We start from the raw sequence: 18,728 nt of genomic DNA, 5'->3' as shown, positions 1-18,728 counted from the left end.
AAGTCAAGAAGTTTAGTCTGTTTTGATGTTTGTATAAACTGCTTTGGATATATTCCAAGCATACAAAGTTTGACATTTAAAGGGACTTCGGTATTAAACATCTCTGACAAACATTTTATAACATCCTTCCACAAATTTTGGATCTTTGGACATTTCCATAGATAGTAAATTGGAGTACCTTTCTCTTTCAGACATTTAGTACAAACGTCTGGAATATTAGCAGACATATGATGAAGCTTGACAGGAGTTATGTACATTCTCATTAACCACTTATATTGAAGTAATTTAAATCTTGTATTTATTGTCTGTTTTTGGGCTTTTAAACAAGCATCATGCCATTCTGTCTCATCAATGTCGTCTTGTATCCATTTTCCAAGCACTTACCAATATGCAGTAATATTTAGATATGTGGCCCTTCCTGCAAGTGTTATTTCCTCAAATTTGATAAAGGTGGTATCCACATTATCCGTTCATATTTTGATGACATCTAGCTTTTTAACTGTAAATATTTAATCAAGTGTTTTTTAGGGATTTGATATCTCTGACATAATTGATCAAAAGAAAGCAATACCCCGTCTACATAAAGATCCATCAGTTTCCATATACCTTTTATATTCCATCACCTAAATTCTTCATCCTTTTTGATCAGGCTCAGTTTAACAAATTACACAATTAGAATTAATGAGTGTCACAAGACAAGATTTCTAGCTTTGGGTGGTTTGAGCTGCAATGCTTTGGAAATTTTATTTGTGGTGCATGTGAGTCAGGAGCAATTAATGAACCATCTTAATGGAATCTGCAGTAGTGGTGATAAAGCTGAGACATGTTCTCATAAATGACAAACAAACCTCAGAGTGATTTGTAAGTTTAAGTTTTCTGCACCAATTGCAACAGAGCATAGGGATGGTGATGTCAGTCAACTGGTTCCAGTATTCCATGCATCCAATCCTCCAACACTCTGGTCTAGAGCCACTTCAAGCCAGACAACTACAGGCTGTTTCAACAGAGTTGAGCTATGCTCTCCTGAGCAGCTTGCACTGCCCTCCACTACCCACACATCCTGGCATCGACAAGAGGCAGAAGTCGTCACAAGGACATTTCTCTGTAAATAATGATGAAGAAGTTATTTTGTGCAGCTCATTTTTGATGATTGGCTACAGTTGTAATTGTCTGGTGGTCACACAGAACAATATTTTTTTGTCATCTTGAAGTCCGCTGTTTTAACTGTGGTAACAGTGTCTTTGTGTCATGCTATGACAATATGTGCAACCAACGTTTCATCAGTCCACAGCTAGAGGCTCTGTGAGGCACTGCAGTAATACACATTAGCTAAATGCTCACATTAGTTTAGCATGTTAGTTTAGCATGTTAGCAAGCTAACATGTAGTAATTAGCAGTAAATGCAAAGTAGAGCTGAGGCTGATGGCACTCTCATAAGTTTTGCAGGTATTTGGTCATAAACCAAAGTATTCGACAACTTCAAAAATTTTGACTTAAATGTTGCACTAAATGAAACATTAGAGGTGCAGTGTGTAGGATTCAGTGGCATCTAGCAGAATGGACTTGGCGGAAATGTTATATAATATTCATAAGTATGTTTTAATTAGTGTATAATCACCTGAAAATAAAAATCGTGTTTTCAGTACCTTAGAATGAGCCCTTTATATCTACATAGGGAGCTGGTCCTCTTTCACAGAGTCCACCATGTTGCACCACCATGTTTCTGCAGTAGCGCAGAACAGATAAATCAAACACTGGCTCTAGAGAGGGCCTTCGGTGTTTTTTGCGGCCACTGTAGGTTCTCCTACACACTTGGAAGAGGAGGAGGAGTTGGGTGCAATCTGCAACCTCACTGCTAGATGCCAGTAAACCTTCCACACTGCACCGTTAAGGGATCATCAAAGTTATTTTTTCCATGAGAGGGATGTGAATGTCTGTTCCAAATTTCATGGCAACATCCAACAGCTGTGGGGATATTTCAGCCTGAACCGAAGTGGTGGATCAACTGACAGAGTGACATTGTTATCCATTGAGCCATGCTAAAAAATAAAAACAAAACATTGTGGTGAACTTGAACTGTGGGTATACATGGTGTTACTTTAACCCTCTGGGGAGCTTTCCAGTCTGCTTGCTGTAGATTTGTTCACAGCACAAACTGCAGTGCCAGAGTGCAATGGCAACTCCTGTATGGATGAGAGTACGGGTATGTTCACATCAGTGTGCACACAACCACAGAGGATATGATGTGTAGATCGGCTCAGAAAGCATCATGAGCCCATCAGGCACCTGTGGCCTTTCCTCTCATGCTACCTTAAGTTCAAAATTAACATTTTTAGCCTCACCACAGTAAGCGTCTTATATTCTAAAAATCATCAGTGTGTTTTAACCTTCTAACACTGGTATTGTGGAGTGTAATGAACACTGCAACTACAAGGGGCCACTAGTGTTTTCCAGCTTCTAGTCTTCTACATTAAGAGTAAATTTCCCAGGATTTAGAAAATGATCACCTACACTGCATCGTTCGAGAAAGACTTATTAATGCCCCGATGCCCATGTTCCCCCCACCCCTCCCAAAGTTGATACTCCTCATAAGAAAATCCAATTGACTCACTGCACCACGCATAAACAAACATAATTCAATTAAGTCAAACCATTAGTGCTGAGCCATTCACAGTCTGTAATGGTGAAACCTGTAGCCAAGCTGAACACCTCGGGTGCTGGATACTATTGCTCAAAACAAGAAATACGCACTGTAAAGAAAAAGTAGGAAGAAGAAAAATCTCTGCCTTGACAACTGATGAGCGCTCTCTGACAGGCCTTCTTTTTGTCTCTCTGAGAGTTCTACAGCGCAGCTCCCTCCAAATATAATAATATAACACTCACAGTTGTGCTATTGATTTTTTCCTCTCCTTTCTCAGCTTTGAAAAGAACTGCATTTCCCAGATGCCCTTGAGGCTTTGGCATTTCAGAGGCATTAATTAAGGTTTGGTTGGACAGACTGTGAGGAGGTGGAGCAGATGACTTAACTGATTCTGTTAATTCAAGGCTAAACAACACAGCAGACAACAGACATGTTCCCACCATCTCGAACACAAACACAAAGAAATAAACAAGCAATTTATATTTTTGATAGCCAGTTATAGTGCGAGAACACATCTCTCAGAACTTTTACTTCTTGTTCCCTGAGATCCTTTGTGCCTTGATTACTTCTTTTTTTAAAAAACCCCAAAACTATCTTTCTGCAAAAAATCAGCTACCATTAATTAGTTGCTAACACACATACTGCTTAGCAAAAGGCTGACAAAGGCTAATTATGGAACATAATTTTATGGTTTTGTTTTGAGCGATCCTGCTAAAAATTACATTTATACACTACTAACTAGTTTTGCCTTTTTTTCCAGTCCACATAATTTTGGATACCACACAGACTTTGTAGATAGATAGTCATGTGTTTTTCTACTTGTATTTGTTAAAAACACCTATTATCTTGATAAAAAAAAATTAGCGAGTGAGTGAGTAAAGTGAGAGAGAGTGTGTGTCTGAGCGTCTGTGTGTATGCGGGTCAAATTGACCCGAACATTGTATGAAGGACATACATGTGTGAGGGATTGTTGCATATGTACTCAATGATTTTTTTCTTTTACAGGTTCTCCACAGAATATAAGTCAAGGCAATAAGTTATTATTAATGTTAATGTTAATTATTTTTCTTTTAGTAAAAATTTGAAATAGGTCAATTTGACCCGAGCACCATATAAAGGTTAAAATGGATGTTAAAGAAGCAGGTCAGCAGGCAGGAATATGTGCAAAAACAGGTTTTGTTTGTTAACAAAAATACTAATGAAACAGACAAAAATGAAACACAGGGTGAGCAAAGCTTCCAAAACATATAGAACACTGATGTAGAATGTCTTTGTTAGTGCTGACATTTCCTATGGACACACACACACACACACACACACACACACACACACACACACACAGCCAAGAGAGCACCAAATTATACAGAATGTCAGTTACTACAGAACAGTTTTATACTTCCTACCTCAACTTGACCGAGCCAATCGATTCACTAAGTGCAGCTAATTATGCACACCTGTTGTCACTATCACTGATTAACAGAGGATCTCCCGTACTATCACAAAACTCAAAAAAATCACAACAGGACTGAAGCCCTTCAACAAAATATAACGTTGTGAAACAAAATACTCAACTGAAACCTGTGCTCCATTATTTGTGAAACACGACTGATAAATTAACAAAAACATTGGACTGAAACTGGTGATCTAATACACAAAACACTAGCAATGTTGGGAACAAGGACCCAGTGAAAAGGGAGTGGAGCAACCTTTCCACATACCCACTCATAAAAACATTGCTAAATAGTGCTACTAGTGGTCAAAAACTACAGGGTACCTTTAAATCACAGCTGTCATCATGTCCTTATATTTCAATAACAAAATAAATTGTTAATCAGTGCCTTTCAAAATGATCTGTGATAATTACATTGTACTCATCAAGTTAATCCCTGTATTGATCTGTAGTGTACTGGTGTACATGTGTTATGTGTTTCTTGATCCTCAAAGATCTACAGTGCCAGACAGCACACACTTGTTTATTGTCTAACATCATCAAAAGTTGTAAATTATGATCATCTGTTAGTATTCTGCCAAATTTTTGCATACAGTTTTTGCTCTATGGACAGATTTGGACCACTCCATCTATTTTGTTAAAATCATCATAAAAATAAAAATAATGGATGAATTCCTGTCTGTTGTGTTTTTAGAAAACATCTGTGTAATTCTGTCTCATATGAAACACACTGGAGTTCTGCTATTATGATTAATGCCAGTATAAACATATGCTTGGTTGTGATTTTATTTGACTCTCCAACAGATGGTGCCAGATGGCGATATCAGCTCAACATATGGACCACTGTTCACCAGATGGAAGAGATATAGACAGATTCAAAACAGATTCAGGTATGTTGGATGTGTGAGTGTATGTGTGAGTGTGAGTGTGTGAGTGTTAGACCTGTGGAAAGAGAGAGGTGAGTTGGGGGGGAAGGGTTATGTACAGTAAGTGTGTGTGTGTCATTTGCATGCATGTCTGGCTTCTCAATTAGTGCAACTGTGACACATGCAGCTTTGGTCGATACAACCAATTATCCCTTGAGCAGTGCTCCTACAACTATCAGGACGACACGGCCTACAGATGAATGAGGGGAAAATATATAAAGAAAGATGAGCAGATAGTAGAGGAAGAGAGAGAGAAAAAGTAAGGAGAGAAGGAGAGAAAAACAGAGGACAAGGAATTCTGCTGGATGGAAAACCAGGCTGACAGAACTAGATGAGGGATAAATGGTGAAAGAGACAGAGAGAGGAGAAGGCAATGAGGATGAGAGGATGGAGGGATTCGGATGCAGGAAGGGGAGGGAGGTGGGGTTGCTGTGGCAACTGGATGGACTTGTTAGAGGGAGGGATGGCGATGTAGGGGGCTGGAGTGGCTAAAATATATATCTGCCTTCCAGTTCTCAGCCCCTGCTCTGACAGAAAGACACAGAGACAATAAACAGATATGAAGACACTGCACAGGGTGTTCAGTGTATGTGTATGTGTGTGTGTGTTTGTTGATGAGATGAGTCACATGAATGGGAGGAAGTCCAAGGAATACACAGCAGCAGTTTACATACTCACAGCCAAAACACAGCAAACACTCAGGACAAACACAGGCTTACACACACAGACAGTATGCCAACTGTGGCCCTGGTGTGTAGGAGAGAGCATGTAGAGCAGGTGCTCTGACACTTCTAATATCTGATCCCATATGGACAAAAATGATTTTACACACAGCCCAGATGTTTATAGTCATAATCTTTAAGATTTGAGTGCTGGTTGACTTGCCGACACATGTGGCTATTGGTTGCTTGAGTTTGAAATAACACACCTTGAAATGCAACTGAAGAACAACTCATGCATCTGTTTACAGCACAGTGAAACAAAATGTGAGCAGAGAGGATTCATTGTATCACATTTTAATAAAGAAGACAACAATGATGTCAGATATTGTCATACTGAACTCATGATCAAATTGCACCGCATCATTTCCAGCATGTCCATGCATCTTTTCCTGAATCCCATGTGCATGAGTGCGCATTTCAAATCTACATAGGACTGGCAGGGTCCACCAGTAATAATGAAAACTACTAAGCAGAGAGACAAATACAGAATGCAGATACACTGAATGGCTATTGCTTAACTAAAATAAAAATTATTTGAACATACTTGACATTTTCTAGCCCCCAAAAAATACACTGTTTAGGGGGACATGTTATGCTTTTTCTGATTTTCTGTCATTTATACTGTTATAATGTCTGATGTATATGTTTAACATGGTCAAAGTTCCAAAATTTGAGGTGAACGTATGTAAAAATGCTCCCTGAAAGTCAAATGTCAGGACTTCAGCCTTCTCTGAACACTCCCACAAATGTCCATCCGCTCTGTAGCCTTTGTTAAGGTTGTTCATAAGGGTTTTTCCATGTGTTGTTTGTGTTGTCCACTCTCATATTTTGGATCTGATTCTGGCTCGAACATGTATGGATATATTTGAGAAATTGACATTTCAGGTAAAAAAATGAGAAAATATAAGTCAAGTCCTACTAATGTTGTTTGTTTATGTAGGCAGAAGTCTGTCGAAGGGTAGCTTCCTTAAACTGGCCTGTCAGAACTGAGTGGGCTCAGTATAGGATAAATAAGGAGTCTTTTTTAAACTAGAAATCATGCAAAGATATTCCAGTAGAGCCCCAGAATATAAATATGGAGCGAGAAATGTGCTTGTTACATCCTGTTTAAAGAATATGTCTTACATTTTCCAAATCTGCTGTGATGTTTTGCTATTCTGAGTTTATATGACAAAATTAGGAAGATGAATTAACACACAGGTTGACATAGACTACTCTGGACACTTTAAATGCATTCTGCTCCTATATACTGTATATCTATCAGGCGTTCATTGACTAATTCAGTCAGTTCAATCAATCAAGCTCCAGCCAGATTATTATGCCAATGATTTGGTCTGAGTTTCCATCTAAGTTTTTGTTATTCTATACCCTTTGTGTTATTTTGTGTTATTCTATAACCTGCTTTAGAGAGAATTTCCCCACTAACTCCTTGTGAAGTGACTAAATGAAGAGCCTTCCGAAACAATTAAAAATCAACAGCAGATTTTTTTTCTTTGAAACTGCCTCTAACTTTCCCTCAAATAATTACCTACACACAGGTAGAAAATCCTATTGTCATCTCACAATGAATGTGTTCTCTGTCCCAACCCAGTGACGTATAGCATTTCACCATACACTACAATTCAATTGGGTGTAGTAAAGTGCAGCAGACCTGAAATATTCAGCCCACAGACATCAGTGCAACAATGCTTTTCCTCTTTTAAATGTGAGCATCAGTGAGTCCAAGGCAGTGGAGCTCTCCAAGGTGCTGATCCTGCAGCTGTTAGAGGCTGTCATGGAGCTATGCTTCTATGCTTTCTCCTGTCCAAACAAGAGGGATGGTTAACTCCATCAGGATCTTTCAGCTAATAGTTTATCATACCTGCATAATCATTGACTTAAGTCTGGTGGTATTGTGCATTTTTCTTACTGTCAATAAATCCCATAAAAATCTAAGAACAACAATGAAGCACCAAATGTAGCTTAATCCACTGTTGAAAATAGTACCCAACAACTGCATCATTTCCTCCTGTTTGAATAATGTTTGCTAGCCCTAAAGAAAGAAATTCTATATTTGTAGCCGAATTTTGGCTTGGGGGTGATGGTTACAAAATATTAAGAGACAGACAAACACTATGTTGGTTTTCTTTTTTCCTTTCATATGGAATTTGTTGACAAAAAAAAAAGAATGCCAGCATTATTATTTACGTTGATGTTCAGTCTCCTGCTTCTAACTGCACTTTTGTCCTCACTGCACTCCTACAAGGTGTAGGGAACCACTTGCCCCAAAGCTCTTTTAATATACAGTTCTCTTCAAATTATGACTTAAACTAAAGCAATGAGGCCTGGGGTTTGGAATCTGTTCACCCTATTAACTTAGTAATGACAACAGATGATAATTTTGCCTGAGGGAGAATCTAATTTGACATAAGAATAATATCTACCCAGGACCTTAAAGGTTATTCCAAATAAGTAGGTATTTACTACAGAGAGCCAAATATACATTTCAATGTTACCTTCTTTGTGAATAAACTTTTAACTTCTAAATCTAAAATAATTTAATTTAAACTAAATTTTGTATTGCTAATTGGTCTGAGTAAATGTTGCCACTTGATGCAAAACATTCATGGTTGAAATGAATGGTTACACACTCCTTCAGTGGAAGACCTTGTCCACTGATGCAGTCAGTGCTGTTGCATAGTTCTTGATGAAACTGTGCGTGCAAAGACACATTTTCCAGCTGACATGGAAACAGTGCCATGGCCTCAATGACTGAGTATTTCATCACTGGTGCACTATTTACTCTACTGGATGTCCACAGATCTACACTGAATAAAAATTGTGATTTAAAATGTGTCATATAAAATATGGAAGAGTGAGCCATGTTGGTCCAGCTAACACACTCCAACAAATGTCAAGCACTAGAGATGCTCTGAGTCTTCTGTGTCATGGAGGAGATAAACACAATGCTGCCTGGTGGATGGACCCGACAATACACATTCACACATGCACACACATACTGTATATTTGTATATGCAACCTTCCTTGCTGTGTCTTTATAGAACATGAATGGTATTATTCAGCATCATTATTTTTATGGGGGTCAGGACTGGACATGCAGTGGCAGCAAAAAACATCCAAAATGCTGTCAGAGTTGCAGGAGTCCCAAAATAGGCCATTACATTTGTATATACCGTCTTTATGTAATGTTTGGATTCAGTGGGTCCAGTGAACTGTGTCTAAGACTGCAGACAGACAGAGCAGCTCGCTCATGTATCATCATCTACCCTGGAGCAAACACCAGATTAGAATCAACAGTCAGCGTCACAAATGTCTCAGGTCACTTCAGAAAATAAACAGTGAAGGGCTCATTAGAGCAAAATAACTTGAGCCATTTCTAATGAGATTTCAGCTTGCATCATATCTGTTGTGCTATGTTGCTCTCTTGATTTTTGACTTCAGGGACAGTAAGCGGTTGCTTGAGCATTGCCATGTGTGGACACCAACGCTTTCCATTCAGTCATCTAGACAATGTTTGTTTTCCGTTTGTCTGAATAATTTTGTTTCAGTGTTGCTTGGTGTTTGGATAATATTTCTGCAGTGTTACCATGTACCCAGATACTCTTTTAACACTATTTTCATGTATCATTTAGTAGTTTAGTAATTTTCCAACAATATTAGTGTGTCAAGATAATGATTCTTCACTGTTCCCATGGATACAGTATATGAATTGTTACTTTATTGTTGCAATTATATTCCTGCTTTATTATTGCTAAACGTGTGGATAAGGTTGTCTCAATATTGCTATGAGTATAGCTAATGTTCCTGTCATATTACTGTATCTATGTGTGGGGTCATATTGCTAAGAATCTACATAGAATCTACATGTACATGTGACTTTCATATTGCTATATCTAGATTTCAGCTTGATATTGTTATGATATTGCTGCCTTCATGTTACTGTATGTCTAAATGTTGCTTCCACATTGCCGCAACTGTCTTATTTCAGAGGCATTTTTCAGAATATGTGGCCTATGGATGGGTAGCACACTCAGTAAACAAGCTAGCTAGTCACTATACTAAAATAACTAGTTTACCTTTTATAGAGTACCGTGTCTGAGACTGCTGTGGCAATTTAACTGTGGGACTGACCAGTATTAATGTTCTGTTCTTATCTAGACAATAAATGGAGCACAGAAATAGAGACAAGCTTCCCGTCCATCATTCCGCCACCCATCAAAACACTATACATCAAAACACCTAGCTAGTTTCAGTGGTGTGGCTGAGCTAAGTTATATCAAGTATGAAACCAATACAAGTGGTGCTCTGCCAGAACTAATTCTATGCCTCACAACTTCCATTTCTCTGTTCTATTTTTCCTGTCTGTGTACAAGATTTTTTATTATATCATAATATGATATATCATATCTCTCATATTGCTGAGTCATTAAAAAGGGGCACTGTTGTTTGTTATTTTATCTCTAGATGTGGATTTTGAAGGAGACTGAAGAGGCCCACAACTTAGTTGTTGCTTCTATATTACTATATGAGATGTGTGCAGATGTTGCATAAGCTACATATTACTGTGTAAGATTTGGAACAAAATACCAACCATCAGCAAGTCTTGGCCAGTAGTGGTAGATGTCAACTCTTGATGGACATCAATACTCAATACTACAAATTCTCTTACAGAAACCTGACTGTTTGCACTGAAGCAAAGTGTCCAGTTTAAAAAAGACATCAACTGCCCAAGGCCTCAACTAGCATACACATCTAACAAGCCCCAAAATCAATAGCCATATTTTAGCTGCTGATTGAGTTTGTCATTATACTCACTTACTTATTGCCCTTTATGCCTACTGGCATGTAGGATAGCAACAAAGGATCTCCAAACTTTTGGATGATACCCCAGGTCTGCTTCAGAGTTTTCAATTCTCTCTCCACTGTTCAACGCTAGGTTTCTTTGGGTCTTCGTCTCTTCTTCTGGTGGCCAGTGTAGGGTAATTCTTGGGATGTCATCCTGTTCTCTTCGCATGATGTGTCAGATCCATCTCCACCACCTTCTCATGATGATGGTGTCAGTGCTCTCTTGACTGGTAGTTTGGATTGGGATAGAGTTAGGCCAGAAGATACGCAGGAATTTTCTGAGGCTCCTTGTGTGGAATGTTGAAAGCTTGGAGAGGTCTCTCTCTGTCATTCTCCAGCCATATAGCAGGGTAGAAAGAATACAGCTCTGATACAGTTTTAGCTTGGTGTTCATGCTGTTGATAGGGGACTTCCACACATTGTTCAGCATTCTGAAGGTGTTTCAGGCCTTGCTTAGTCAGCGTTTAATGTCACTCCCTGCTTCTCCATCATATCTAACAGTGCTTCCAAGATATATATAAACTTGTGGGTAGGTTTGTTCCATCTACTTGTATCGGTGGGGGATTTTGTGTGTGTCATCACCTCCATTTTCTTCAAGCTAATTTTCAGTCCTATTTGTTGTGCAAAGGTGTTGAGACTGGATGTTTTTTCTTGCATATGGTGGTGGGTATGGGAGATCAGTGCCAAGTCGTCTGCAAAGTCGAGGTCTTCAAGTGTTGAAGAGAGTGTCCATCTGATGCCTCTAGGTTGGTCTTCAGTTGTTCTTTGCAATTTGTCCATTTGTCAATTTTTCACTGTATGCATGTGTCTGGCTGAGAGGAAATGCATCTCCACACATGCTGTAGAGAGAAGAAATATTTATTTTCTCTACCATGGACAGGAATTGAATTAAAAAGTCATAAGTGGTTATGATGACTTACAGGGAGATAGAATGAGGTAATGCAATTATTCTTGGCTTGGAATAACCATGCACAACTAATTTAGTGTAGTGTGTAAGTGCAGTGCAGTACATGGGGGAGACGAATCTACTAGAGTTTGTTGATATGCAGCTTTAAGCTGCATTAATGATTTTTTTGACCACTTGGGGGCAGCAGAACAAGCTGAAACGACAAAATAATGTGTTATCAAAAAATTGCCTATTTACAAATCCTACAGACACAGAGCAGCATTAGTATTCCTTTGGAGTTTGTTTCTGTCCACCTGATAAATTTAAGTCCAATACTCACTCCCCTTTTAACTCTGGTTTGGTCTCCAAAACCTGAAAATATAATATAATATCTTAAACTGCTAGATATTCAACTTCATTCACTAATGAGTACTTTGTTTATCTCATGTAGCTGGTAGCACACAAAAGTTTATCAAAACTTTTTTGATGAAATCTGCTGCCTGCTGCTGCTGGAGATGAGGTTGATGTTCTTGCTGGGCCAGAAGTAAGAATATGAGCTAAAAGACACTAAAACTCTCCACAGAGGTGTACAAAACTCCAAAATGAAGTGATTATTCTCTGTGCGTGCGTAACTATGAGTGACACCTTTCACATTACACATAGTCATTTGATCCTTTGTTGAAGGGGAACTCCAGCAATTTTACACATCCAAGCGTATTACGATCACAGTTGCATTTACGCATGATCATCCCCTGCATTTTGTTTCAGCTTATTGAGAAACCCCTGTTGTTGGTCTTTTTAAATAACCATTCATGGTCACAGCCAAACCCAGCTCACTTAAACAGCAACAAATCATTACTACCTAGGCCAAGTTCTGCTTAGAAGTTGGTGGCCAAAAGCACAATAACTATGAAAAGAAAAGAGAAAGACTGAGATCCTGAAGGATTGTATTCTCTGAATTCTCTGAATGTAGGCTAATTAGACACAAATAACTACAGCCTGCTTCAGGCGTTTCATTTTCCCCCTTTCTTTATCTTTCATTCTCTCATTACTCACTCACTATGGATTGGTGTGAGAACAACAAAGAAAGTAACCTCATGTGTTAACGTAAATGGTGCATGGTGCAGTGAATGTGGGTTCCTGCCTTGTCTCTCAAGGGAGATGTGTTTCGTTAACATTGTATTATATTCTATTCTATTAGGTATTCCCATAGCCAGCTCAGTGGTTCCTTAGGAAAACATAGAAAAGGAGGCATAAAGTGGGGGAACAAGGAAGGGACAGATGGAGGAAGACAGATATTATGGCATGTAGGCCACAATCTAAACAGGTTTTGGCAAAAGAGCTTCCATGATGGCACAAACTATTCTATGACAGTGAATGTCTAAATTCTTCTCTTAGTACAATGTAAAACCATATAATATGCAATGACATCAATGGCCAAAATCCACAGCAATAAAATATAATTTTTAAATGGAAGTTCCTTGTATTTTAAAGCTAAATGTATTGAAATAAGTGATTACCATTTTAGTTTAGGTAGGTTTAGATAGTTTAGGTGCTGGAATGGTCACTTGGTCCGATGTAGAGCAACAGTCCCTCTCATTTTTCTGACCAGCCAAGTGCCTGTTGGGCTAGCCTGTAGACCGCTGGCACACAGCATAGCACCATCAAAAGGCCCAATGGCCAGAAGAAGCCCCACTGTGGAGCTGCACCACAGAGCTGATTAAACTATCATCTGCACCCAGCCCGATAGCAGTAGGCACAGCTCCAATCCCATTAGACACCTTCCTCATCCATACACACACACAGAAACGCATGCATGCATACAGACATATTGTATATCCACTTTGGTCCCTGACACACATGTGATACTATTGTGCAAAGTAAATAATTATTTTTAAAAGAAGGTGCATTTCCTTTTTTAGCAAAACTAATTCTAGGGCCCACGGGTGGTGCAGGGGTAATTACACAACCAGGTTGACTGTATGTTCCAACTGACAACTGTTGTTGTTGCATGTGGGAAGCTGGTAAAGAATTGTCTTTGTGGCTTCACTAGTGGCACACCAACCGACCAACTCCCACTGGTTGGTTGGTGTGCCTGCGTAATGGAGATGAACCACCAACCTAGATGGGATCCTCAGAACAACTTTATATTGATTTGCAGTGACCCTTCCCTCTAAGGGGACAAGTGGACCCAAATCATTGCCAGCAAAATTCCCCCCACAGCATAACAGAGCCACCAGATCTCCTCAGACAAGTACCATTTTTTCCTTTAATTTGTCACCCATCTGTATGTATAACTTATAATTTTAAAAATTGGAATAAGTAAACAGTTGAGTCTGTGGCTGGTGATCACTGGTAGCCTCTTGCATATATCAGTTGGTATGTTGGATGGTTGGTTAGGTAAGTTACTTGAAAGATGTGCTCAATTACATCATTACTTATCACTATTTAAATAATTCATTACATACATATGAAAAGCAGTGAGTTACATTACTCATTGCGCTACTCTTCTTTACTCAGTCCAGTTTCATGCCTTCCAACAACCAGCTGATGGTTTGGAGGTATTTATTGCCATCAACAGTAGCTTAGCCCTGGAGACTGCACGCAACACCCCAGAAGACCTGTTCTCACAATGAAGCTGGGTTTACAGTATTCCAGCATCTCCTCACTACTTCCCTAACTTGTTTCCACTGCTCTCTGGGAGGTGAAGAGGTGTTGGGAGCCCTGATGGGCTGATCTATCAGCGATGATGGGCTTTGCATGGCATGGAGAATAATTGGTCGAGGCTTAACCTCTAGGGAGAATACTGAGGATTATGGGTACAGAGTGTAGGCTGCTGTGATGTGAAACCCCTGGCAGTCCCCCTCTGATTGGAGATTAGCTTTGCATTAGTAGGGTCTCAACAGGTGGCACACACATGAACGCACACACATGCACACACTGCTGCACATAGTAATGGATCTACCCACAAAAACTAATTTTAAATTCAACAAGTTCAAAAGTTCAAACAGCTTATTTTTAAGGTGTCAGTGTGCTTCAATAAAAGTGGTTATCAATTCATCCAACAGTGTCTGAACCCCATTTCAATTCTTGTAACTCTCTGAAACTGGCAATCTGACATTCATACTCACTATTCCAGTGACTGGTCAGGTGTGAAGCTCTCTCCCAAGATACTCTCCTCATGTGTGTACAAAGGTGTTGTCCAAAAGTGGACCTTTATCCTCATTTGTCCAAATTGTCCGATAATCCCATCTCAACATTTTTCTTTTCATTTTTTCAACATTGACAGGCTTTTTGTTTGTCTTCAAATGTGGCTAAATAAATAATATGTTTTAAGCATACCCCAGTCTTTACAGCCCTTGAGGGTCTTGCAGAAGGACCCTTATGTGCTCAGAATAAGAGGCAGCTAAGGTTCCCCGTTTTAGTCAAAATATGAAAAAAACCCACACAGATTATGATCCTAATGACTCTTTCTCTAGCACCACCATGAGGTTCTCATTTTGTGGTTTTGAGTGAAATGTCTCAACAATTGGGTGTATTGCTATGAAAGTGGTCAGGATGAATTGTAACAACTTTGGTAATCTCTTGACTTTTAATCTAGTGCCATAATCAGGTCAAAATTTGAATGTGTCAATGTGTCCAATAGTTATGACCACATACCTGCAAAACTAATAACATTCCCATCAGCCTCAGCAGTACTTTGAGTTTAGTGCTAATCAGCAAATGATAGCACAGATGTGCCACAGTACAGCCTTACAGAGCTGCTAGCATGGGTTTAGACTCTTGCAGTGTGTTCAGATAGAATGCGAAGTGAATTTTTTCTGTGCGGTGCGATTTCATACAAAGTCGATGCAAAGATGCAAGTAGGCATGAATTTGCGTCCGTGCAAGTTGAAAATGTGTCAGCTTGAGTGAACAGTTGAGTTCAGTCAGAGGCTGAGCAAACAAACACACAGAAACACTCCCACAGACACAGTTGGTGTTTCCTGTTGCTAGCTAGCTTACAGCTAATGTACAGTAACGTGTTTTGGCTGTTTGGGGCGAATAAACAAATGATCCAGTAGTCAAACTTGTGTGAGTTATGTCTGAACACAGCTTTAGGGGGATATTTGCTAAGGATTTGCAGCCTTTATCAGGCACTAAACAGTTAAATTGCATCAAGTTTGTCAAGCTCAATTTAACATAATCACAGATCAACTTTGATCAGTACAAGCTATAAAGGCTCAGGCGTACTTAGGCCCAGCTGTGCTTTGACCTGCATTGTGTCATTAAAAGTTCTGTTTTCCCATCTATCTATCTATCTATCTATCTATCTATCTATCTATCTATCTATCTATCTATCTATCTATCTATCTTTCCCATGTATCTATCCATAGAGATCATTTTGGTTTCATGTACTGAGGTTTTTATGTCCGCATATGAAATGTGTGCTCTTCACTTGAACGCAGTAAATTTTCATTTGAGGTGCTCACAGCAGTAAAACATGACTTTCCAGAAACAACATGCCTGTTGTTTACAGTAGGATCATTTGCATACTGTACCTGTGCACAATTTTCATGGGGATTATTTCCTATACACTCAATGACAATATTTTTTAACGTTTAATGCCCATGTCTTTTAAATTAGTTACATACCATGTAAGAGTTCCCCAGCAAGAAGTCAGACACATTACATCCTCATCCACCACCACCTCCATAGCCTTGCCTTTTGCCTGGCTACAAATCTTCATGACATTAAAAATCAGGGGATTCCCTGGTTGTTCAGATGTTTCCAGCAGAAGTCCAGAATGAATACAGGGAGAAGGTAAGGCAATGAATCAGTGAATCCAGCTCAGCACGCTCTGCTGCAGCCCTCCTCCTCTTTTGTCTCTCTAGCAGTAGATAGAATAGAAGCAATTTTACTGCGCTGTCTCTGTGTATCAATGGAGAGCTTTCTCTCCTACACAACACAGACACAAAAGCTGCACTGCTGCTCCCACAGGAACGTGACTCTGTAAGGCATTTTCCAATACTCAAAGAAAGAGCTGTGTCCTGGTCACATGTATTATTCTCACTGTGGAGCAGGCATACTGCCAGGGATTTATCATTCTATTCTATTCTATCTACTAATATGAACATCTTATTCTTATATGTGGATTAATGTATTTCCACATCAATATTTTCAAATTAACAATGCCTGTGATCAATTCATATCAGAGAATTTTCATTTTCATAGGCTTCCAAGTGTGAGATCAATGTAACATGTAACATACAGATCTCAATCACTTCCCAGCGTCAGATCCCAGCTTCACTCAACTCTCATTAAGTATTTACTGAGTTTGTCAAAAAGGCCAGGAAGTGTCAAGTGGCCCACACACTAAAAGTAATTCTCCAGCAAAGATCCACCTTACTGCAGAGAGGAGGGGAATTGTAAAATTAAGTAATTTTGCCTGGCTGCAACTAACAATTATTTTCATTATTGATTAATCTGTCGATTATTTTCTCAATTAATTGATTAGTTGTTTAGTCCATAAAATGTCATAAAATGTTGAAAAATGTTGATCACTGTTTCCCAAGATGACATCCTCAACTGTCTTGTTTTGTCCACAACAGTCCACAACCAAAGATATTCAGTCTTCCACCATAGAAACCAGAAAATATTCACATTGAGAGGCAGAACCAGAGAATTTTGACATGATTTTTTTTCTTAAAGAATGTCTCAAAATGATTAATCGATTATCAAAATAGTTGTTCATTTCATAGTTGGCAACAGATTGATTAATATAATCATCGCACCTCTAGTTCCCACAAAACATATATTGTGTTGTTATTTTCTGATTGTTTCACAGCGGTTACATTCTAAAGCACAAATAAACATACCCACACCTCTGCACAACCCTGCAGGAAGGTGCGGATTTTGTGTGAATGCAGAGCTTCCTCCTAGCAGCTGTGGCCTCTCTGCTCTGCGTGTGTGTAGCTCAGCCCCTCAGCAGACACACAGACCCGCAGCTCTTTATACATCCATGACACAGAGACAGAGAGCAGAGCGGAGCAGAGGAGAGAGACGGAGACAGCAATGTGCCCTGGTCGCTACACTATGAGTCCAGACCTCACACCCTGCGCACTGTTATTGGCTGGGGGCTACACACCTAATCCCCAAAGGCTGACACCCAGAAGCCTCCTGAACACAGCAAATAATAAGAAAATACAGGCAGAGGGCAGAGTCTCTGTAGATACATACACCGCTACACACTTCTAGTGGGTCATAAGTGATGATTGAGAAGGATTATTTTTGTATGAGTCGGTACATTGTTTTTTAGGAAAATCCTGCATAGTATACCTTCAAATGAGAGGATCGATACCCCTTCTGCTTTCAGTGTTAACTAGAGTGAAGAGGCTTAGCATAGCATAAAGACTGGAAACAGCCAGCCTGGCTTTCTCCAAACTTAAAAATACACCTACCACCACCTCTAAAGCTCACTTAATAGCATGTTGTATCTTGTTTATTTAATCCAAGTTGGAATCAGCAAATGTTTTGTCTTTTTGCTTAGAAAATGACTGAAATGATTAATCCATTATCAAAATAAATGCAGATTAATCTCTTTCGCTCAACTTATCGATTATTCGACAAAGTAGTGCAGCTCTAAACATGGGCATTCAAAAGTCAGAAGTCAGCATCTTGTGGCAGAGACCACAGTCTGGAGACTGGACTCACAATCAAAGCTGAAATGAATCACCCCTGTAAACATGATATAATAAACTAGCATGAAAAGATTTTCAATTTATCGAACATCATCTAGTCTTCAATGCTTGCACGCTACAGGATAATGAATGGAGTAATATTAGTGTAATGTAAAACACAGTCAGACTTCCTCTGTAGTCCCTCAGCATGACTCTGCACAGTGTGCTGTCCTTTTGGCAAAGACCATCCACTATCTGCTCAGCCTGCGCGCTACAAAAAGACTCAGTACAGCCTCTTTCAATTAGTCACTTCTGATGACCTGTCACACTCAGAGAACTTAAATTCTCAATCCTCAATACCTGAACAATCTGTTGCTGTGGAAATAAAGCTGTCTGTTGGAGCATTTTCTGGCACCTTTGGAGCAGACAGATGATTTTTCAGAGAACTTGTCTAAACTGCACTATTTTGCTCTGACCCAGCAAACCACCTATGGGGCCTATCTTTTATAGATCACTGAGCTTACAGCTGAGCTCATGCCAGCATTTAAAATAGTCACAAACATGACATGATTTGCTTGCCAGTTAAGGGAAAATACAAGA

The 18,728-nt window shown here is 39.3% G+C and overlaps 1 protein-coding gene across 2 annotated transcripts in view; it reads right to left on the bottom strand.

Annotated features, from left to right (window-relative positions):
• Positions 1-18,728, bottom strand: part of lhfpl4a (LHFPL tetraspan subfamily member 4a) — a 55,222-nt gene that overhangs the window by 26,656 nt on the left and 9,838 nt on the right. The window lies entirely within an intron of this gene.

This window comes from Thunnus thynnus, chromosome 4 (assembly GCF_963924715.1).
Source record: "Thunnus thynnus chromosome 4, fThuThy2.1, whole genome shotgun sequence".
NCBI classification, from domain to species: Eukaryota; Metazoa; Chordata; class Actinopteri; order Scombriformes; family Scombridae; genus Thunnus; species Thunnus thynnus.
Note: the sequence above shows the minus strand (reverse complement) of the source record. Positions and strands in the feature narration are given on the sequence as shown.